Raw genomic sequence first — 23,734 nt, 5'->3', positions numbered from 1 at the left:
CAGCACCGTACTCGTCCGCTCAACTGTATATATTTTCGTTACCCTATTTATTTTGTTAATGAATTGTACATCGCCTCGATTCTATTTAGTTGCCATTGTTTTTACGAGATGTTCTTCCCCTCGACTCTGTTTATTGCCATCGTTCTTGTCTGTCCGTCTCCCCCGATTAGACTGTAAGCCCGTCAAACGGCAGGGACTGTCTCTATCTGTTGCCGACTTGTTCATCCCAAGCGCTTAGTACAGTGCTCTGCACATAGTAAGCGCTCAATAAATACTATTGAATGAATGACACTTAGTACAGTGCTCTGCACACAGTAAGCACTTAATCAATACAATTAAATGAATGAATGAATCAAATCTCTGGTTTCATGTTAGATGGTTGCCAAAGCCTCCAATGAATGGTTGTCCAGGTGCATTTGGCTTTGTAGGGTAAATGTCTTTAACTTGGCTACTGTTTCCCACCAAGAACCTTGAGCTGGATTTTCTGGGCAAACAGCCTGTATGACAAAGTGTATGTCACATTCTCCTTCCTCTACTTTCCTTTCTTCTGAAACGGAGTAGGATTGTGTATAGCCACTGATAGGACAGTACCTCAGGTTTCTCTTAGCTGCCTCTTGCACTTTCAAACACACATCCATCCTCTCTGTCATCTGGCAGTTTTTCTGGTAATAACCCAGAACAGCTTTTCTATAGTTCCCTGTGCAGCATTCACAGATAAAAACAGTACTACTAATAATTACTATAATTATTACTATTGTGGTATCTGTCACCAAATCCTGTCAGTTCTACCTTCAAAACATTGCTAATCTGTCACTAAAGTCTGTTGGTTCCACCTTCAAAACCTTGCTAAAGTCCTCCCTTTCCTCTTTATCCAAACTGCTACCATGCTGATCTAAGCACCTAGCCTATCCTGCCTTGACTACTGCATCTGCCTCCTCGCTGGCTTTCTGGCTTCCTTTCTCTCCCCACTCCAGTCCATACTTCACTCTGCTGCATGGGGTCAATTTTCTGCAAAAACGTTCAGACCATGTTTCCCCACTCCTCAGGAACCTCCAGTTGGTTGTCCATCCACCTCTGCATCAAACACAAACTTCTTCCCGTTGGCTTTAAAACATTCATTCATTCAATAGTATTTATTGAGCGCTTACTATGTGCAGAGCACTGTACTAAGCGCTTGGAATGTACAAATCGGTAACAGAGACAGTTTAAAACACTCAATCAATTTGCCAGTTTCTTCCTTACTTAACTAATTTCCTAGTGCAGCCCAGCCACACATTCTGCTCTTCTAGCACCAGTTTACTCACTGTGCCCCAGTCTCGTCCAACTCACCACCGATCCCTTTCCCACGTTCTTTCCCTAGCAGCCCAGCCCACACATTCTGCTCTTCTAGCTTCAGTTTATTCACTGTGCCCCAATCTCATCCAACTCGCCGCCGACCCCTTTCCCACGTCCTTTCCCTAGCCTGGCACTCCCTCCCTCTCCCTGTAGGCCAGATTACCACTTTCTTCACCTTTAAAGCATTACTAAGGGCCACATCTTCTCCAGAGGCCTTTCCCGATTAATCCCTCTTTTCTTCAGCTTGCCCTCCCTTCTGTGTCATCTGTGTCCTTCAGTCTGTGAAATGTGCACCCTTGATATTCGCCCCACCCCCAACCCCACAGCACTTATGTACATATGTTTAAATGATACATTATAAATTATTTATTCATATTAATACCTGTCTCCTCCTCTAGACTGTAACCTCTTTTTGGGCAGGGACCCCATCTGCTAATTCTGTTATATTGTACTCTCCCAAGCGATTAGTACAGGGCTCTGTAAATAGTAAGTGCTCAATAAATAAAGTTGATCAATTGATTTGTTAAGTGCTTACTCTATGACAAACACTGTATTAAATGCTGGAGTAGATCCAGGATAACTAGGTTCCAAACAGGGCTCCTAGTTTAAGTGGCAGAACAGATATTAAATTCCCATTTTGCAGGTGAGGGAACTGAGGCATGGGATGTCAAATGACTTGCCCAAGGTCACACAGCAAAGTATGTGGCAGAGCTGGCATTAAAACTCAGGTCCTGACCTCCAGGCCCATGCTCTTACCACTTGGCCACCTCACCCTTCAGAAAATCCCATAATTGGCCTTCAGCCTGACCCTCTGTTTATAATCAGAATGAGACTTTAAAATAATTGACTTCTTAGAACCCACCAGTATTCCAGATACTGTCCAAGTAAGAATTCTCAGATGCTGCACAAGTGGTATGTAATATTATTCTCCAACTAATTTCCACCACTCCTGATCTTATAATTGTTACAATCACCTGTAGCACTTGATCTATATAGGTGCTCAGTCAGCTCTCTTCTTCTGACTTAGCCACTCTCTTCTCCCAACACAACCCAGCTCACACTTTTCATTCCTTTTCTAATTTATTCCCTGTGCCTCATTCTCACTTAGTGCCAGTGACCTCTTGCTCGTGCCCACTTTCTTGCCTGGAATTCTCACCCCCTTCTCATCTGGTAGACCACTGCTCTCCCCTTCTTCATAGCCCTTCTGAAAATCCATGCCCCAGGAGGTCTTCCAAGATTAATTTCGAATCTCCCACCTACTATCCTTCCAATTGCCGCTTGAACCACTTACGCACTCTAGTACTCATGGCCACCACCATCCCCAGTCCATCGTGCATATTGTTCTATTCTCTACTGTGTCTATTATTTTCTTTCAAGAATGTAGTAGAGGTAATAGTATTAAGATCTTTATGCCGAGAACCGTTCTGAGCGCTGGGAAAGAATACATGGTTCCTATCCCTTGAGGGACTCACTTACTCAATGCAGAACATTGTAATAAGTGCTCAGTAAATTACCGATCATTTTTATTCAATTAAATGAACTCTTTCAGCTATCCCTCTGGTCTTATCCTCTTCCTTTTTACCTTCTTCCCCTTAAACGTACACTTCTTCTGCACAACCAGGTATGGCAGATACAAGCGTCTTTGACTTGCCTGTGTAAGGGAAACCTCCATAGCAAATCCTCTGCAGGATGGACTTTGAGGAATGATGGTGGAGAATTCTGGTGAAGTCTGACTTTCTCTGGCTTCCCTCTGGAATGCGCCCCCCTCCCCCCCCAACCTCCCTCCTCCACACACACCTTCCAGTCTGACAGATCAGGGATCTTCCCATCTTCCAAAGCCCTTCTGAAATCCTAACTTTTCATCCCACTCCCACCAGTTGACACCAACTCTTTTGCATCATCTAAGCACTTGGGTACTCCCCTTCTTCCTCAATCAATCAGTGGTATTTACTGAGCTCTTACTGTGTGCAGAGCACTGGACTAAGCACTTGGTAGAAAATAATATTATAGCGGTGATAGCCATGTCCCCTGCCCACCACCATATGTTTATATTCTTTTTTCTCTCTTCTAATTCTGGTGGATAGAGCTCATGCACCCACACATATACACTAGATTGTAAGCTCCTTGAGGGTAGGAATCATGTCTACTCACTCTGTACTTACCTGAGCACTGTGCTCTGATCACAGGAAACCCTCAATAAATAGTATTGATTAGCGAATGCATCGTGCAGGGTCCTTTGGGCCAACTCTGGCACAAACTTTCACAACCAATAGAAAATGAAATTCAGGTTAGATGCCAAGTAGAAAGACCTTCCCCATTATTATGTCTACCTACTGTAAAATACTCTCCCAAGGGCTTAGTACAGTGCTCTGCATGCACTAAGCACTCAGTAAGAACTATTGATTGACCAATTACTAATTGTTTCAACAGATTTGGCTGGCTCTAGGTATCTGTGGCCGCTGGATTTCCTGGGAGTCACTCCTACTGTAGAACGAGATCATTGAAGAAGCCTCTTCTCTCCAGGTAAGATGGATAGTGCAGCCAACGTAGCACCAACCAAAGGGGTGTTTGGCTGCCCTGCTGTCATCAGGGGAGACTGAACCTATCTTGATTTGTCTTACCTCATCTTTCTCGCACTGACCCCCTTCCCAACATCCTCCTTCTGGCCTGGAACTCTGCCCTCCTCCATATCCTCCAGACCACCACTCTCCCACCCTTCAAAGTCTTCTTAAGGTAACACCTCCTCTGAGAGGCCTTCACCCGACTTTCCTCTCCATTCTGTGTCATCTATGCATTTGGATCAGTGACACTTGGGCTTTTGGTATTCACCCAGCTCTCAGCTCCACAGACTGTGAGCCAGTTGTTGGGTAGGGATTGTCTTTATGTGTTGCTGAATTGTACTTTCCAAGCACTGAGTACAGCGCTCTGCACACAATAAGCGCTCAATAAATACGAATGAATGAATGAATTTATGTTCGTATCTATAAATTATATATTATCAATGATAAATGATTTACATTAATATGTGTCTCCCCCTCTAGACTCTAAGGTCACTCTGGGCAGGGAAGTTGTCTGCCAACTCTGGTACTCTCCCAAGTGCTTAGTACAGCACACAATAAGCACTCAGAAAATACAACTGATTGACTGAGCTCTGAGTCACTGAGTGACTGCAAATCCTTGGAGTCAGCATGTCCATGGAAGCATCTGGTTATTGAGGGAGCTTTATTTAGGGGCTCCCTGTTTGATAGCCACCCCAAATCTCTCACCCTGGACTTGGGTGCAAAACTCTTGGAAGGTCTGGTTTGGCCAGTTGGCAGTGGTCCTTCCCCTTCTAGGGTGTTCTCAGGCCCCGGAGATGGAGGAATAGGTGACCTCATCTGTTGTAATGGCTGCACTGCAATGTTTCAGAAGGAAAACCTTTCCCACTTGTGATTCAAGAGACTGTTTACAACGGTGAACTCCAATTTTCTTTTCTTCTTTGTATTCATTCATTTATTGAGTGCTTACTGTGTGCAGGGGTTTTGTCTCATTGACAGATTCTTTTCCATTTTTGTTGCCACTCTGTGTATTCGACGCAGACAGAATATTTTGCCTTGAGAACTTAGTTTCAGAACAGTAGGACAGGTAGCATTATAAACGTGCTTTATCAGAAAAAATCAGGTTAATTTGTTAATGGCAGCCATCATGAAATAAAGTATCTTGGCCGTCACTCCACTGTAGGCACTATTTTAGTCCCTCTCTGTTATGAGCTCGGCTGAGGGGTTGACATCTCTCCCAGGAAGATCATGTCAGTGACCAAGAGACCTGCATGACAGGAAGATTATTTCTAGGGACTGTTCTAGGAAGGCAGTAGGAACAGGTTTCGTTCATGGATCAGGGATTCTAGGCCAGGGGCCGTGGGATTGCTTTGCCTCACTGCAGGTTTCATGAGTCGAACACCTTGCCCACAGTTGAAACTATTAATAGACTCCCTGCACTACTGTTCCTTCTACTATAAGTACCTCAAAGACAACTGCAGTCAAGTGAAAATATTCCAAACTATTTGAAGTTCAGTGTTATGTAAATCCTAACTTCATTTATTTTTATAGCTTGCAAGGGCATGCAGCGGTAGACCCGTTAGTGGGAAATCGACCACAGTTCTGGCATTTACCAGATGTAGAGTTCACAGACGGGTGGTAATGCATTCTCATCCTGACTCTGCCACTCATCTGCTGTGTGGCCTTGGGAAAGTCACTTCATTTCTCTGTGCATTTAAGTTACCTCATCTGTAAAATGGGGATTAAGACTGTGTGCCCATGAAGGACAGGGAGTGTGTCCAACTCATTTTTTTTGTATGTAGCCTAGCGCTTAGTAGTACGGTGCCTGGCACATAGTAAGTGTTTAACAAGTACTGCACGTATTATTATTATAAGGAGGCAATTGGCTCAAAACTGGTTGGTGAAGACTTGTTAGTAGTGAAATTAGACACTGAGAAGGCCCAGGCTTTAGGAAGTCTGTGCACTCACTTCACTCCCAAAATGAAGTTCTCTCCTGCTGAGGCAAATTATTCATTTATTTCATTCAGTTCTATTTATTGAGTGTTTACTGCATGCAGAGCACTGTACTAAGCATTTGGGAGAGTACAATACAACAATAAACCGACACATTTACTGCCCACGAGCTAGGAGCATTTCTGCTTTCCTGGGCTCAGTGGACCATAGCTAGAAGAGTAAGATCAGTAAAAGGAAATATTAATTATGCATCACTGTGTCACAGACTGAAGGGATGGTGTTTTGATAGGATTCATAACTTGAGCTACAATTTACTGTTGGAATTTGAAATCAGAATCTGTAGGATATATTGGGTGTTTACCCAATCCTTAAGGTGCCTATTTTTCTGTGCAGAAGACTGTATTAAGTGTTTGGGAGATTATAAAAGTAGGCTAGTTTCCTGCCCTCAAGGAGTTTACAACCTAGTTGAGGGAGACTGACAGGACAGAACTCTGGGAAACAAGTCAAATTTAGTGTGCTTTAAGTTGGGGAGGGAGATAAGTACCTTACTGGTTAGGTGATATGGAAATGATGAAGTGGTAATAGGGGGAAGTAGGGAAGATTAATCAGGGAAGGCCCCTCCCCTTCACCCTTTTTATGGTATTTAAGCACTTACTAGAGTCAGGTAGCTTACAGACAAAGCACAGGAGTAGATACAAGCGAATGAGGTTGGATATAGTCCATGTCCCACATGGGGCTCACAGTCTTAATCCCCATTTTACAGATGAGATAACTAGTCACAGAGAACTGAAGTAACTTGCCCACGGTCACAGAGCAGACAAACGGCAGAACTGGGATTAGAACTGGAATCAGGACCTTCTGACTGCCAGCCCTGTGCTCTCTCTACTAGGTAATGCTTCCCCTGAAGGAGATGTGACTTTTAGATGGGCCTTAAAGACAGGGAGAGTGCAAAAGGGATAGTGGGAGCAAGGGTTTTCAAAGAGGAGAAGGAGGTGAAAGGTGAAAGAAAATTCCATCATAATTATTTTGGATTTATGGGCCTTTCAAGTGATTGAGAAGCTAAGTGATATGTGTTTCATAAAGCATGTGTGGTCTTAGTAGGGTATTAGCTCGTATTTCAGGGCTACAAAAGAATTATGCCGAGCTGATGTTCAAACTAATCAGTTAGTAGGCAAAGCTATATGTGTGTGGGTGTTGCTCTTAGCTGATAAATCATTTCCAGTTTCTTAGAAAAATGAAATAAAAACCACTCAATTTTAGCAGTTTGAAAATGCGGCCAAGATCTTGCCTTTGTTCCCCCCTTTTATTGCCTTATTCATTTTTCACTCAGTACCCAGCTAAAGTCATCGAGTGCAACTGGTGGAAGAGGTTGAGGGGCTGTGGGCAAGAGCGATGAAATCCCAGTTTGAGTCATGTCAATGTCAGGCATGATGCGCTTGTCTCTATTTTTGTGCTCAGATTTCAGCAGTATTTGTTTTGGGCTCCTCTTGCTTCAGTGGTCAAGTTGGCTGGAGTTCTGCCCGAAGATGTGTAGGTGGGAGGGGAGAAGGCTCCTGTCAGAGTTTCATGCCTTGGTTTATCAGTCAATGGCATTAATTGAGAGCTTACTGGGTGCAGAGCACTGCTCCAGATTTTGGGGAGAGTATGCAACAGAATTGGTAGGCATGTCCCCTGCCCATAAGGAGCTTACAGTCTAGAGGGTTGATGCATAGATTCCAATTCCTAGGAGTTACTTGTGCAGATGTGCGGTGCAAATGCCGAATGGTCCCACAATCCAGTGTCTGGATTATAGGATTCCCTTATCCAGGCTGTAACCTCATCTTCTCCCTATTCCTTCCTTCCTTACCCCCACTTGGACTGAATTGGGCTGAGTATGCCCCACCTGGTTGGCTGTGTGGGTCAGCAGGGCCTAGTGGAAACAACACACGCCTGAGGGTAAGGGGTTCTGGGCTTTCATCCCAGTTCTGCCATTTGCCTACTGTGTGGCCCTGTGCAAGTCACTAAGGTAGCTCAGCCTTATCTTATACCTATCCCTGCACTAAGAATGCTTAGCACAGAGTAAGGGCTTAACAAATACCGTAATTATTATCTAGGTGACAGTTTTTCTCATTAGGATCATTCTGCTGACTGCTCCCCACATTTCTGTAGCTTTCTAGTTAGGGTAGTTAATAGGCACTTACCCTGTGCTGTCACTCGGGAATCTCAGGACCAAGGCTTATCTGTCAGTCTTGTCAGGAGATAGTAGTAATAATAATTGTAGTATTTGATGCTTAATGTGTACCAGGCACTGTACTAAGTGCTGGGGTGAATACAAGCAAATCAGGTTGGGCAGAGTCCCTGTCCCATATGGGACTCACAGTTCTTAATCTCCATTTTACAGGTGAGCTAACTGAGACAGAGAGAAGTGAAGTGACTTGCCTAAAGTCACATGCCAGACAAGTGGCAGGGTCAATATTAGAATCCAGGACCTCTTGACTTCCAGAACCTCCTGACTTCCAGGCCCTTGCACTATCTACTAGGCCATGCTGCTTCCTGGAAGGGATTCGATATCTGTTCTCCCTCCTAATTAGACTGTGAGCCCCAGGTGGGGCAGGCACCATGTCTGACCTAATTATCTTGAATCGAACTCACTGCTTCCTATGGTGCTTTGCACATAGTAAGTGCTTAATAAGTACCGTAATTATTATATTACAAGAGAAACCAAACACACACTTTCTGCCCACAAGAGGATGGGAATCCCAGTCTCATGTCCTTTTCCTGTGGCCTCCAATCTATAAATTTAGGCAGGGCACATGAAAGCGCTTAAATCTTGTTATTTTCAGTGCCAAGAAATGACCCAATTCCATAGCATTAAACCTTGTTGATCTGATAACGGAGAGTGTTGATGCCCCAAGGGTAAGCACATAATTAAACTTAAAGCCACCCTCTCCCCCACCCCCTGCATATTTGTGGCTATAATTTGGCTGCACACTGGTGACATATTAAATATGAAATGAGGTAATTACATAATTAGGCAATTGAAACATGTGTCATCTCCCCAGGACACCAGAACTGCTTCTCTAGGGCTGGGCAAAGATGTGGTAGTTACTGCACTTGTTGGGTTTTATATTCATTAATGTCCAGAAGGGCTTGAGTGCAGCATAAAGCGGGGGATTTGGCGATGAAAAGTGCTTCTGGGGCCGATTGTTCAAGTTCTGAATTTTGAGGTTTCATTTGAATGCAAAAATCAGTGTTTTACTATGAGAGGCATTTATTGCTTATTCAGTATCAACAGAAAATCTCCGAGCACAGCATCCCTGAAAGGGGCAGGCTGAACACTACTTTAATTATCAGCCTGTAAAGAAAATAGACTGGGTTTGAGATTCAAAATTAGTGTTCTGTGCCAGCGCTGTGAGTTACAGTGGCTGAGTTATGTATTTTCTGTATGTCTAATATTGCCTGCATCTTTATTAGATTGTTCATCAAAAGGGAAATTCGGAAAAAGAAATGTCATCACCATTACCAGAGTTCAGCCCTGAATCTAAAGGGAAAAAGACTTAGGGTGGTAATAGGAAAAAATGACTAACTGTCGGTTGTGTCCAAAAGCCAAAAAATAATGCTTTTGAACCAAGGAAAGCTCAGTTTGGCCTTGTGTTTCTGGGAATGTTGCGACATTCATCTGCCCCTCTCTGCTTTCCCCATCTTTTACCCAGAAAAGTATACCTTCTAAGATACTAAGTTACTAGAGGCTACAGATGCTTATTCTGGGCGTGGTCAGAATCGTGGGTGTACTTAATGCCTCGGTGGTATCACAGCATGTCAGTTTACTGAATTTGGTGGCTTTTGGTGATAATGCTGCTTCCTGGAAATCCTCTATGCAGTGAACAAAAATATGTCAAAGCTTCATGATAGCACTTGAGAGTGAAGAGTTTTGAGTTTTGCCAACTAAAAATATCTTTAATCTGAGTGGATTTGCGAAGAAACGTCTTCTAGATGTATTGTCACTTTGGAAATAGACCTGGTTGCAGTGACTTGAGCTTTTTCAAATGGACTCATCTGAAAGGACCCTGAGTTGGGCCCAAAATGGAGGATTTAGTTATATTTGAGATAAAAGGAGTTGATAAAATCTATTTAAACATGAAAAGAATGTGGCCTAATGGATAGACCCAGGCCTGGGAGTCAGCAGAACCTTGGTTCCAATTCCAGTTCCTCCACTTGTCTGCTGTGTGACTTTGGGTAAGTCACTAAAGTTATCTGCCTCTGTTACCTCATCGGTAAAATGGGAATTAAGACCCTTAGCCCCATGTGGGACATGGACTGTCCCCAACCTGATTGTCTTGTACCTACCCCAATGCTTAGTACAGTGCCTTGCACAGAGTAAGCACTTAATAAATACCATAAAAAAAGGAATCTATGCAAAGAATTGAAAACCAGCAAGTTTATAAGCATGGATTCACAGCATGTTCCCTAAGGGTGAGGCAAAGGATATCTCTCTGTATAAATTCCAACTTAACAGACTTACAGTGGAATGCCAGAAAATGTGAAAGCGACTCATTCTGTATTAGAAGCACACTATTTTCGTTTTATGTGGTTTATTCAACTATTTTGAAACAAACATCAGTAGTGTGAGTAGCATAGCTACAATTTAAGTATGTTTGGTTTTATAAATCCTTTTTTTTTGTGAGACATAAAGCAATAGAGCTGATCATCTGAAGCCTGAACTAATCTGTACTGATCCTTGTGGTGGAATCTTTGGGTTCCCTCATCATTGCTCTCTGGTTTTCAAACCAAAGGAGCTACAGCACTTTTGAAAACTTGTAATTAACTCCTTATCTCCATTTGAGAGGGGCTGGCTTAATGCCTTGGGATTCTTTTTGGAGATTGTGGTAAAGTTGTTGATTTATTGTCATGGGTCTTTAGGTCTGGTCTCTATTGGGATCTGTTATATCATATTCTCCCAAGCTCTTAGTTCAGTGCTCTGCACACAGTAGCGCTCAATGAATTCAATTGAATTCATTCAGCGCTGCCCAGATTTGTCCAGAAGTCAGTTTTGTGTTAGATTCTTCATTTAGAGTTTTGTTCAGAGAATTGTCAGGGAATTGGAGAGTGTATTGGAGAGGGTTCTTAGGACAACCCACACCTGCTTGGATCTAGAGGCCTACAGCATCCGAAGAAACAATTGTGCACTTGGCATCAGATACCCTGAGTTCTCCAATGTGAGTTTTCCTTACTGAGGGGGTTCTGCAAAGTTGCACCCTCGAGTTGAAGAAAGACTTGCGTGTATCAGCTCTTTGAAGTCCATTTGATTTTGAATTACCCTTCACATTTTTCTTTGTGACAGTTGGGACTTCCTGTCCTTCTGACCTCATTCCTTGGGTCTACCCCAGCGCTTAGAACAGTGCTTGGCACATAGCGCTTAACAAGTACCATCGTTATTATTGTTATTATTCCAGGTGAAGAGACTAGCTCCTCTCTCTAATAATAATTATGGTATCTGGTAAACACTTACTGTGTGCCAGGCACTGTACAAAGGACTGAGGGGATAACAAGCAAATTGGATTGGACACAGTCTGTGCTGCACATGGGGCCCATTTTACTGATGAGGGAACTGAGGCCCAGAGACGTGAAGTGACTTGTCCAAGGTCACACAGCAGACAAGTGGCAGAGCAGAGATTAGGACCCAGATCCTTCTGACTCCCAGGCACCGTGCTCTATCCACTAGGCCATGCTGCTTTCTGCAGTGAGGTGACCTGCCTCATGTGTTGGCATGTGTGGAGGGATCCAGAGGCAAGAGAAACTTTTAAGAAGAGTAAGACCTCTTCTGTGGATCTAGTTCTTTAGAGATTTCTTTTGCTTTTGCCTGCTCCAGCTATAGTTGCCCCAGAGCTATGCAAGTTGTTTCTCTGCTCCCAAGTACTTTAACTGGCAGACTTGCTTGGATTGTACATGTGACAGTCAGTCCTTTTCATCTCCAACGAGTTCCTTTTTGCCTCAGATGATTGTGGATAGTAACAGAGTCTGAAAAAATTCAGTGATTATCCTGTCCGTGAATAATTCATGCAACAACTGGCTGCTCAACAAATTGATTCACAGTCTCCAGGGTGTGGGAGGAGTTACAGTCTGCTGCAGCATTCTCCAATGTGATTAGCTTCGGAGTTGGCAGTTGGCCTACATTCAGCAGGTCGTTAAGGTTCTGTATTAAAGAGGACACATAATATTAAGGACAGGCAGAAAAGGAGTTAGAGGAGTCAGTGATAACCATTGACCAGGAAGTTGAATGTGGTACCCTAAAGGTTGAAGACTGAGCATCCTTATAATAATGACAATAATTGTGGCATTTGTTAAGCACTTACTATTTGCCATCGTCAACATCATCCGTATTTACTGAGCGCTTACTGTATGCAGAGCACTGTACTAAGCGCGTGGGAGAGTACAATACATCAGAGTTGGTAGACGTGTTCCCTGCCTACACTGCACTTACACTGTCCACCACTATACTAAGCACTGGGTTAGGTACAAGATAATCAGGTCCCACATGGGGCTTACAGTCTAAGTAGGAGGGGAAAAAAGATATTGAATCCTTTTGCAGTAGAGGGAACTGAGGCACAGAGCTATTAAGGGACTTGTCCAAGGTTACAGGGCAGGTAAGTGGTGGAGCTAGGATTAGTCAGATCCTATGATTCAGTCTTGTGCTCTTCCCACTTGGCCACACTACTCCTGTTTCAGTTTACAAATTTTTACTGCTTGATTGAATGAAGATTCGCTTGTATCTGGTGCACCCTAGGTTCCGAACACTTGGCAGTACACAAAATCTGAAGATATACCACACATTGGGAGAAGCAGCGTGGCCTAGCGGATTAGAGCACGGGCCTGGGAGTCTGAAGGACCTGGGTTCTAATCCTGACTCCGCCGTTGTCTGCAAGTCACTTTTCTGTGCCACAGTTACTTCATCAGTAAAATGGGAATTAAGACTGGGAGCCCCATGGGAGACAGGGACTGTGTCCAACATGATTAACTTTGTATCTACCCCAGTGCTGAGTACACTGCCTGGCACACAGTAAGTGCTTAACAAATACCATAAAAAAAAAAAAAGGATTGCGAATGGACCCCAGGACTGGAGAGCCCTGTTGTTAACTGTGTACCTCGCTGCCCCGCCAGTTTACCTTAAGCATGTGAGCTGCCTCCCCGCCCCCCCCCCACCCCCTTGCAAGTTTATCCTTGCATGCTTTAACTCTGCCCTCTCCTCTGGCCAGCAAAACTATTTCTCCACCCTTATTGACACCCATATCCCATCACCCTTACCAGTTGTTCCAGACATTTAACTCCCTCCTCAGGCCCCTGCCTCCCCCATACCATGCCCCCAGTGACCTGGCCACCTACTTTATTAAGAAAATTGACACCATCTGGTGTGAACTCCCTAAAATTGCCCCTCCCCTCCTCAGTCCCTTCCCCTTCTTTCAAAAGTCACCCCCTTCCACCTGCATATCTGACCCCAGTCCTTTGCACCTTATCAAAACTCCCGCCCCCTCCCTTTTTCCCTCCCTACCAGTCATCTTCAACTGTTTACTCTCCAATGGCCTCTTCCCTATTGTTTTCAAACATGTCCATGTCTTCCCTATCCTAAAAAAACCCTCCCTTGACCCCACGGCTCCCTCCAGTTATTGCCTTATCTCCCTCCTACTGTTCATCTCTAAACTCCTTGAGCGAGTTGTCTACCCCTGCTGTCTCAAATTCCTCTCCTCTAATTCTCTCCTTGTTGCCCTCCAATCTGGTTTCCATCCCCTTCACTCCACAGAAACTGCCCTCTCAAGAGGTCACTAATTGATCTCCTTTTTGCTAAACCCAGTGGCTTCTACTCCATCCTAATCCTCCTTGACCTCTCAGCTGCCTTCGACACTGTGAACCACCCTTTTCTCCTGGAAAAATTATCCAATTTTGGCTTCACTGACTCTGTTCTCTCCTGGCTCTCCTATCTCTCTTGCTGTTCATTCTCCTTCTCCTTCTTGGGATCCTCCTCTGCCTCCCACCCCTGACTGGGGGGGTGGTCCTTCAAGGTTCAGTTCTGTTTCCCCTGCTGTTCTCCATCTACACCAGCTCCCTTGGAGAACTAATTTTCTCCTTGGTTTCAACCACCACCTCTATGTGCATGATACCCAAATGTTACATCTCCAGCCCTGATCCTCTCCCTCTCTCCAGTTTCGCATCTCCTCCTGCCTTTGGGACATCTCTACTTGGATGTCCTCCCATCACAAACTTAACATGTTCAAAACAGAACACCTTGTCTTCCCACCCACGCCCTGTCTGCCCCCTCACTTTTCCATCACTGTAGAAGGCACCACCCTCCTTCTTGTCTCACAAGCCTGTAATCGTGGTATTATCCTTGACTCCTCTCTGTCATTCAACCCACATATTGAATCCATCACTAAATCCTGTCAGTCCCACCTTCACAAAATCATTAAAATCTGCCCTTTCCTCTCCATCCAAACAGTTACTACATTAATACCACTCATCCTATCCTGCCTGGATTACTGCATCAGCCTCCTTGCAGACCTCCCAACCTCCTGTCTTTCCTCAATTCAGTCCATATTTCATCCTGCTGCCCGGATCATTTTTCTACAAAAACATTCAGGACGTTTCACCCTGCTCCTCAAAAAACTCCAGTGGTTGCCCATTCACCTCCGAATCAAACAAGAACTCCTCACCACTGGCATTAAAGCACTCCTCCACCTTGCCCCCTCTACCTCACCTTGTTTCTCTCGTTACAACCCATCCCACACACTTAGGTGGTGATCTTCTAGATGGTTGATATATTTGATGGTTTATCCATTATCACCATATGGATGTTGATGAGGGTAACATCACTTTTTTCCAATTATCTATTTGCACTTCAATATAGAACCTTTAGGATGTCATTTATCATTGTAATAATAATGATGCCCATCTACTTGTTTTGTTCTGTTTTCTATCGCCCCCTTCTAGATTGTGAACCTGTTGTTGGGTAGGGATCGTCTCTATCTGTTGCCGAATTGTACTTTCCAAGCGCTTAGTGCAGTGCTGTGCACACAGTAAGTGCTCAATCAATACGATTGGATGAATGAATGAATAATAATTATGGTATGCGTTAAGCGATTACTATGTGCCAAGGATAGTTCTAAGCACTGGGGTTGATACAAGGTAATCAGATTGTTCCATGTGGGTCTCGCAGTCTTAATCCCCATTTGACAGATGAGGTAACTGAGGCACAGAGAAGTGAAGTGGTTTGCCCAAGGTCACATAATAATGTTGGTATTTGTTAAGCGCTTACTATGTGCAGAGCACTGTTCTAAGCGCTGGGAGAGATACAGGGTAATCAGGTTGTCCCACGTGAGGCTCACAGTTAATCCCCATTTTACAGATGAGGGAACTGAGGCACAGAGAAGTTAAGTGACTTGCCCACAGTCACACAGCTAACAAGTGGCGGAGCCCGTATTAGAACCCATGTCCTCTGACTCCCAAACCCGTGTGTTTTCCACTAAGCCACGCTGCTTCTCTATTTCTTATATACTTAGGAAGTAATGTTCAATTTTCTGAGGAATGTAATCCAAAAATCGAGTTGAAAGGATGACCCAAATCTCCTAGTAGTCCATAAGCCGGAATTTGTATCTAAGTAAAGTGTCTGGCAAAAGGTAGCAAGTAGTGTATTTGTAAGAGTCCAGTTATCTTACTATCATTTAAAAAAAAATATTTGTGGTGAATATGTTGTGTTTTAAAAAGATGGATAATTCAAAGGTGAATTGAGAACTGAGTTCTATGTCCATTTGGGGGGAAGATGAGTTGTGCGCAGTGATTTACGTTCATTATTTGTAAATTGGTTGTTTGACACTGAGCCCCCACAGTGCTCTGGGTAATGTTGAATAAAATAGGAATTAGACATTGTAAAGCCCAGGAGACCTCTAATCTAAATTGAGTGGAGCACTCCGTAGACATAACCGTAGACACTCCCTCCCCCTGCAAATCTTCGCTACTGCCCCACAGAGACCTCCGCTCTCTCGATCCCATCCGTCTTTCCAATAGCATCTCGCCTCACCTTGCCGCCCTGTCCTCTCTTCCCACTCTCGACGATCAGGTCTCCGCTCTCAACTCCACCCTCTCTACTCATCTCGACTCTCTTGCCCCCCTTTCCCTCCGCCGCTCTCGCGCCACTAACCCACAGCCCTGGATCACCTCCTCCGTCCGCCTCCTACGCTCCTATGCTCGAGCTGCTGAGCGCTGCTGGCGAAAGTCCAAGCACCAAGCCGACCTCACACACTTCAAATTTATCCTTTCCTGCCTTAACTCTGCCCTCTCCTCCGCCAGGCAAAGCTTCTTCTCCTCCCTCATCGACACCCATGCCCGTCACCCCCGCCGATTGTTCCGGACCTTTAACTCTCTCCTTAGGCCCCCTGTTCCTCCCCCTCCCCCATCTCTCACCCCTAATGATCTGGCCACCTATTTCCTCACGAAAATCAACACGATCAGGTCTGAGCTCCCCAAAGTCACCCCTCCGCCTCTCCCCTCCCCCCCAACAACCCCCTCCCCTACTTTCCCATCCTTCCCTGCAGTATCCTCAGAGGAGATCTCCTCCCTCCTCGCAAGTGCCACCCCCTCCACCTGCGCCTCGGACCCCATTCCCTCTCACCTTCTTAAAACCATCGCCCCTGCCCTCCTCCCTTCCTTAACTTCTATTTTTAACCACTCAATCTCCAAGGGCTCCTTCCCCTCTGCCTTCAAACACGCCCACGTCTCCCCCATCCTAAAAAACCCGCTCTTGACCCCACTTCCCCCTCCAGTTATCGTCCTATCTCCCTACTACCCTTCCTTTCCAAAATCTTAGAACGAGTCGTCTACAATCGATGCCTAGAATTCCTTAACTCCCATTCTCTCCTAGACCCCCTCCAATCTGGCTTCCGTCCCCTCCACTCTACCGAGACTGCTCTCTCTAAGGTCACCCGTGACCTCCTTCTTGCCAAATCCAATGGCTCCTACTCCATTCTGATCCTCCTTGACCTCTCTGCTGCCTTTGACACTGTCGACCATCCCCTCCTCCTCCATACCTTATCTCACCTTGGCTTCACGGACTCTGTCCTCTCCTGGTTCTCCTCTTACCTCTCTGGCCGATCATTCTCGGTCTCCTACGCTGGAGCCTCCTCCCCCTCCCATCCTTTAACTGTTGGAGTTCCTCAAGGGTCAGTTCTTGGCCCTCTTCTGTTCTCCATTTACACTCACTCCCTCGGTGAACTCATCCGCTCTCACGGCTTTGACTACCATCTCTACGCAGATGACACGCAGATCTACATCTCCGCCCCTGTCCTCTCCCCCTCCCTTCAGGCTCGCATCTCCTCCTGCCTCCGGGACGTCTCCACCTGGATGTCGGCCCGCCACCTAAAACTCAACATGAGCAAGACTGAGCTCCTCATCTTCCCTCCCAAGCCCGGTCCGCTCCCAGACTTCTCCATCACCGTGGATGGCACGACCATCCTTCCCGTCCCGCAGGCCCGCAATCTCGGTGTCATCCTTGACTCGTCCCTCTCGTTCACCCCACACATCCTATCCGTTACCGAGACCTGCCGGTTTCACCTCTACAATATCGCCAAGATCCGCCCTTTCCTCTCCACCCAAACGGCTACCGTACTATTACGGGCTCTCGTTATATCCCGGCTAGACTACTGTGTCAGCCTTCTCTCTGACCTCCCTTCCTCCTCTCTCGCCCCGCTCCGGTCTATTCTTCACTCCGCTGCCCGGCTCATCTTCCTGCAGAAACGATCTGGGCATGTCACTCCCCTTCTTAAACAACTCCAGTGGTTGCCTATCGACCTCCGCTCCAAACAAAAACTCCTCACTCTAGGCTTCAAGGCTCTCCATCACCTTGCCCCTTCCTACCTCTCCTCCCTTCTCTCTTTCTACCACCCACCCCGCACGCTCCGCTCCTCCGCCGCCCACCTCCTCGCCGTCCCTCGGTCTCGCCTATCCCGCCGTCGACCCCTGGGTCACGTCCTCCCACGGTCCTGGAACGCCCTCCCTCCTCACCTCCGCCAAACTGATTCTCTTTCCCTCTTCAAAACCTTACTTAAAAATCACCTCCTCCAAGAGGCCTTCCCAGACTGAGCTCCTCTTCCCCCTCTACTCCCTCTGCCATCCCCCCTTTACCTCTCCGCAGCTAAAGCCTCATTTTCCCCTTTTCCCTCTGCTCCTCCACCTCTCCCTTCCCATCCCCACAGCACTGTACCCGTCCGCTCAACTGTATATATTTTCGTTACCCTATTTATTTTGTTAATGAATTGTACATCGCCTTGATTCTATTTAGCTGCCATGGTTTTTATGAGATGTTCTTCCCCTTGACGCTGTTTAGTGCCATTGTTCTTGTCTGTCCGTCTCCCCCGATTAGACCGTAAGCCCGTCAAACGGCAGGGACTGTCTCTATCTGTTGCCGACTTGTTCATCCCAAGCGCTTAGTACAGTGCTCTGCACATAGTAAGCGCTCAATAAATACTATTGAATGAATGAATGAACATAACCCACCATAGCAGTCTAAAGGAAAAGTTATAAAAGAATTTCAGATGTTGAAAACCAGTTGTTGAGTATTCCTGTACCCTCTTTAGTGAAGATCGTTTCATTTGCAGTTTTCTTCCCCATTCTCTCTTTCACCTGTCAGGCCCCTGTTTCTTTCCTCCTCCTTTCTCTCTCCTCCCTTGCAGTTCTTGGCTGTGCCATTAAATTCCTAATATGGAAGTTGCATCAGAACAATAACAGTGCAGCTGTAGTAGAGAGAGACAGGGCACTATCTATTGTGTCTCTGGCAGATGGCTCTTTGGTATTAGATTTCCAAATACAGCTAGCAGAGAAGATAAGGCCAAACTTTTATGTAGGAATGAGACCTTGAGTCTTGGGAAGCGGGCAGTAGGAAGAAAAGAAACAAATTTGGGCAACACTGTAGTGGATAGAGCAAGGGCCTGGAAGTCAGAAAGCTGTGGGTTCTAATTCTGGCTCTGCCACTTGTCTGCTGTGTGACCTTGGGCAAGTCACTTCACTTCTCTGCCTCAGCTCATCTATAAAAAAGGGATTGAGTCTGCAAGCCCTATTCACTCAATCGTATTTATTGAGCACTTTCTGTGTGCAGAGCAGTGTTCTAAGCACCTGGGAAAGTACAATGCAGCCATAAAGAGAGACAGTCCCTGTCCACAACCAGCTCACAGTCTAGAGGGGGACAGGGACTGTGTTCAACCTGATTTGCTTGTATCCACCCCAGCTCTTAGTACAGTGCCTGGCACACAGTAAGCGCTTAACAAATACCACAATTATGATTCCCTTTTCCTTGCACAAATGATGAACTAGATGCAGGGTGCAGCGACCCCATAAATAACTAGTGGATGGAGGTGAGATCAGTAGTTGAATGCTTTTAGCAATTGTGCTTGTTCTCAAGGTTGTACACCGTGGTCACGTAAAGAACACTCCTGCTTACTACTTAATTATGAATTTTCCTTAATATGGCATTTCCCAAGAACACTACACCCAAGTTTTGGGGAAACTGAGTATACACCTGATCGATCTCAAAATATAAATCAACATCCAGGTATTAGGAAAGTAACTTTTACTAAAATATCTTACCATTTGGAGAATCAATACCTTTAATAATGAAGGTTTTCTGAATCCCTGAGCTCTTGGGAGGCTAATTCACCGTTCCTTTCAGTTAGGCTAAATGGGAGTGGGAAGAGCAATTTTAAGGGTGGGGAAGGATTCCATTTAATCTGAAATAGATTCCAAGCATAAAGCATTAGGGCCGAGGAAACTTTTGTAATGCTTAGCCTCAGTTATCGGATGTGCCAGGCAAAGAGAAGCAGCGTGGCATAGTGGAAAGAGCACAGGCTTGGGAGTCAGAGGACCTGAGTTCTAATTCTGGCTCTTCCAATTGCTTGCTGTATAACCTTGGGCAAGTCACTTCTCTATGCCTCAGTTTTCCTGTTTTCCCTCCTACTTAGATTGAGTGTCCTATGCAGGACGAGGGACTGTGTCCAATCTAATTAAATTGTACTTACTCTAGTGTTTAGAAAAGTGTTTGATCCATAGTAGGCAGTTAACAAATACACACTCTCTCTCTCTGTGTATATATGTGTGTAAACACTCAGGAGGCCACCAAATTGAGATCCTCCTTTTCAAAGTTCTGTATGCCTTTGCTTGGCGTTAGCAGGTCTGACTTTCCAAGTTATAAATCTTCTGGGCCTGCATGAGGAAAGGGGATTTCCCTGCTACCATTCTTTACTCTATTTTTGCTCTTAATGTATCCAGTAGCAATAAGCTGATTTCTAGCTTCTCCCTGCCTGACATACCTTTTCCATGCAGCTCTATCATAAAAATAGTAGAACCCTCTCTCTCGCTTAGCGGTAGGCAGAGGTACAAGTGGGGAGAGCCGACTTGGGAGCTCTGGCTTACAGGCCTGGATGGTAACTCTGTAAGTTTATCTGATGGTAAATTTCATTTGAACACATTTGAGCCAAAGGTAACTCGGATTAAGGTTTAATATGCCTGCTCACTTAGGACTCTTGGGTATGCTACAGTGAAGACTAATAGAATTCTGAGTTGTTTAAGAGCGGCTATATGGAATTAAGAATAATAAGTACATCCCAACTCTTTATGGAATTATATCATAGTTACCGAATTGAATAATAATGCTGTCAGTAAATATGGTTATAGAGTTCATAATCATGTTAGAGAATAACACAGGAGGGAAAAAAAAACACCAGAGGCTTAGGCGAGGCAGAAAAGTATGGTAGTGTGTGTTTTGTTGTAGTTTAAAGGTTCATGTTATTTCTTAGGACAAGTTGATTATTTCTGAGTAAGATTTGGAGGTTTTTGATCACCAATAGGGAAGACATTTAGATTTTAGTAACTGCCAATTTTAACATCTGAAAAACTAAGTGAATCTTTTTTTAGGTAAACAACTTTTATTAAATGTACAGATATTAAAAATGATCTCTAATGTCCTCAGTTATCCAGCCTTATGTCTAACCTAGTGAGCATGTGTAAAGGATTTGGATAGTTGAGTTTAAAAAAAGGTTTTTGCCCTCAGTTAAATATTACATGTGAAAGTAGTTGTCTTTTTTGGACCTGGAAGATTCATAAACATGGTGCCTGTAGTGCATCTTTACACCTCAGGTATTCAATTAATTTACAGGTATTGCCTTGGCACTGGTGGGTTAATCCTCCCGTACCTTTCAGGGGGGCTGTTGAACAAAGTGTTTGTTGGAAGCTGACTGAGAACCAGCTATTGACCAGGGTGAGTATAACTCTAAGGTCAGAAGAAAGGGATGGAATGATATATGTTAAGCACTTGTATGTGCCAGGCACTGTAGTAAGCCCTGGGGCAGTTATAAGCAAATTCAGTTGAACCCATCCCAGTCCCATGGGGAGCTCTCACAGAAATAATCTCCACTTTACATATGAGGGAACTGAGGCCCAGAGAAGTAAAATGACTTGCCCCAGGCCTCACAGCAGACAAGTGGCAGAGCCGGGGTGAGAACCCATGATCTTCTGACTCCCAGGCCCATAAGTATAGATATAGAAAATGCTGTAGAAGGTTTTTGCTCTAATGCCTTGCATACCAATAGATGAATGTTACTTATAAAAAAATATTTTGATAGAAGCCTGAGCCACTTAATAGCAGTAATTTTTAAAATGGTATTTGTTTGATGCTTATTATGTAAAAGGTACTATAGTAAGTGCTGAATTGTATTGTATTGCACCATACTAAAATTTGGGAAGTACTATATAAGCAATGATACTTTCCCGGCTCATGAGACGCTTACCCGTTAATGAGGGATTGGACATACAGGTATTTACTAACAATAATCAAAATATATCAAAACAGCTTTCAGACTTCATCATCCTGTCAAAGAGTTCTTAAGTCCAACTGCGTTTTTTTCCTTGTTGATCACTGTCCCCCTCACCCCCAAGCCACGCAGAAAAAAACCCATTATATTTGAGAGCAGTTAAATCCTCCTGTTAGTTGCCCCATCTCTAAAATTCTTTTAACTTTTTCACATTGGAGCTGTCTTACACCTGCTTCGTCTTTTTTGCTGCCCTTTTCTAGTTGCTTTGGAAACCCTTCCCCTCCATTTTCTTTAACATCGAACTCTTAATCAGGAACAGTGTACTTGTTTACATTCTGCACCTGTAAATGGTGCATTTCAAGCACAGAGAGGCAGTGTTGCTCACTGGAAAGTGCATGGGGTTGGGTGTTAGGAGACGCACGGTCCAATTCCAGCTTTTGCATTAGCCTGCTGTGTGAAGTCATTTAACCTCTATGGGACTCAGTTTTCTTATCAGTAAAATGGGTTTAAAAATACCTACTCTCTCTACCTCTGATTTTGAGCCTTCTTTGGTAAAAGAGTAGTGTCTGATCTGATTATCTTGAATCTACTCCACACTTAAAATAGTGCTTGGCTCACATTAGGTGCTTAATAACTACCATCATTAAAGGGGAAGTCTTTAACAGTGGGTTCAGTCTAGAAGAGAGTAACAGTCCAAAGTGTAATGGAAGAGTTACTCTTCAGTTTTTATATACCATTTTCTTAATAATGAAAGTTAGCTTTTTAATGGCACTGTATTGCTGGCCTGTAAATATTCAACTGGTTTACTGTGACACTCATATCTTTTTGTCTTCCTTCTGCCCAGCCAGTTTTCTCCCATTCAGGTTTTGTGCCTCCAACTTTGTGCTTGTCCTTCTCCCTGAATTTTGTCCTGTTTGTTCAGGACCCATTTTCTAATTGATTAAGGTCAATTTGAATTTTATTATTTTTGAAGTCTTAGCAACCCTACCCCAAATAGTGCCCTCTGCAAACTTGATGACTTTTCATATTTCTACTTCTTAAATTACGTCTGGCTTCCTTCCTGTCCCCCGTCCCTATCTTCCCTTTTCCCCCCAAACATTGTGGAATCATCTCCACATAATTTTGCAGCTCAACCTGTTGCTTAATTCTTTTCATATTTCATAGTCGTCCCACGTTACAGTTCTAGGAAAATTGTCTTTATATGTATAATAAAGATGATTACCAATTTTAATGAGAAAAAGTGAGTGTTAGGTATTTAAAAAGCTCCTCAGCATTCCTTTTTTTTAAAAAAGAGTAGTGGGGCCTAGAGCTTTAGCTTGGCTGATCTGGGATGAAAGTGGCTTAATATTTAACTCTACCAGTTTTAAATCAGGTTGAAAGGGGGTTGGAGTGGCCCAGGAAGGTGGATGCGTGGATTAGTGAATGAAGTGGGTTAGTAGTTGTGTGGCTCAGGTTGACTGTGGGTCTGGTCGAAAGGGGAGGCCTTTTGATCCTGGCATGGTTCCTATTGGATGCCAGGCTCTTTATAACTTGGGCAGAGTTGTAAGTGACATGCTTCTCTTCCTGCTCCAAACCCCTTTTGCTATGGCAGAGAACAAAAATAAATGTGTGATAGGTCAGGACTGAGGTATGCTGGCAGAGCTCCATGGAAAGCCTACAAATCCCTTACCACCACTTACTGTGCATGACCCGTTCCGGGGTTGACTTTTTCTCCTGAGGGCCCAATTTCCTAAACCAACTCCCAAACAAAGCCAAGTAACGATACAGGGAGGATGGCAGAGAAGCAGTGTGGCCTGGAAGGAAGAGTGAGGACCTGGTTGTCAGAGGACCTGGATTCTAATCCCGTCTCTATCACTTGCCTGCTGTGACACCTTGGGCAAATCATTTAACTTCTACACCTCAGTTTCCCCACATGTTAAATTGGAATTCAACATATATTTCTACTTCCTCATTAGACTATGAGCTCCATGTGGAACAGAGACCAACTTGATTGTCTCGACTCTACCCCCGGTGCTTAGAACAGTGGTTGGAGCATAGTAAGCTCTTAACAAATAAAGGAGGAGTGTGGCATAATGGATAGAGCATGGG

At 44.5% G+C, this 23,734-nt stretch overlaps 1 protein-coding gene across 3 annotated transcripts in view; it reads left to right on the top strand.

Annotated features, from left to right (window-relative positions):
- The window catches only part of TLN2 (talin 2), a 488,673-nt gene that overhangs the window by 32,952 nt on the left and 431,987 nt on the right, over positions 1–23,734 (top strand). For all 3 annotated transcript variants that reach the window (XM_029064739.2, XM_029064741.2, XM_029064740.2), the window contains exon 2: positions 3,766–3,858. The gene's annotated coding sequence lies outside the window, so the exon portion shown is untranslated. The remainder of the gene's footprint in view (positions 1–3,765; positions 3,859–23,734) is intronic.

This window comes from Ornithorhynchus anatinus, chromosome 5 (assembly GCF_004115215.2).
Source record: "Ornithorhynchus anatinus isolate Pmale09 chromosome 5, mOrnAna1.pri.v4, whole genome shotgun sequence".
NCBI classification, from domain to species: domain Eukaryota; kingdom Metazoa; phylum Chordata; class Mammalia; order Monotremata; family Ornithorhynchidae; genus Ornithorhynchus; species Ornithorhynchus anatinus.
Note: the sequence above shows the minus strand (reverse complement) of the source record. Positions and strands in the feature narration are given on the sequence as shown.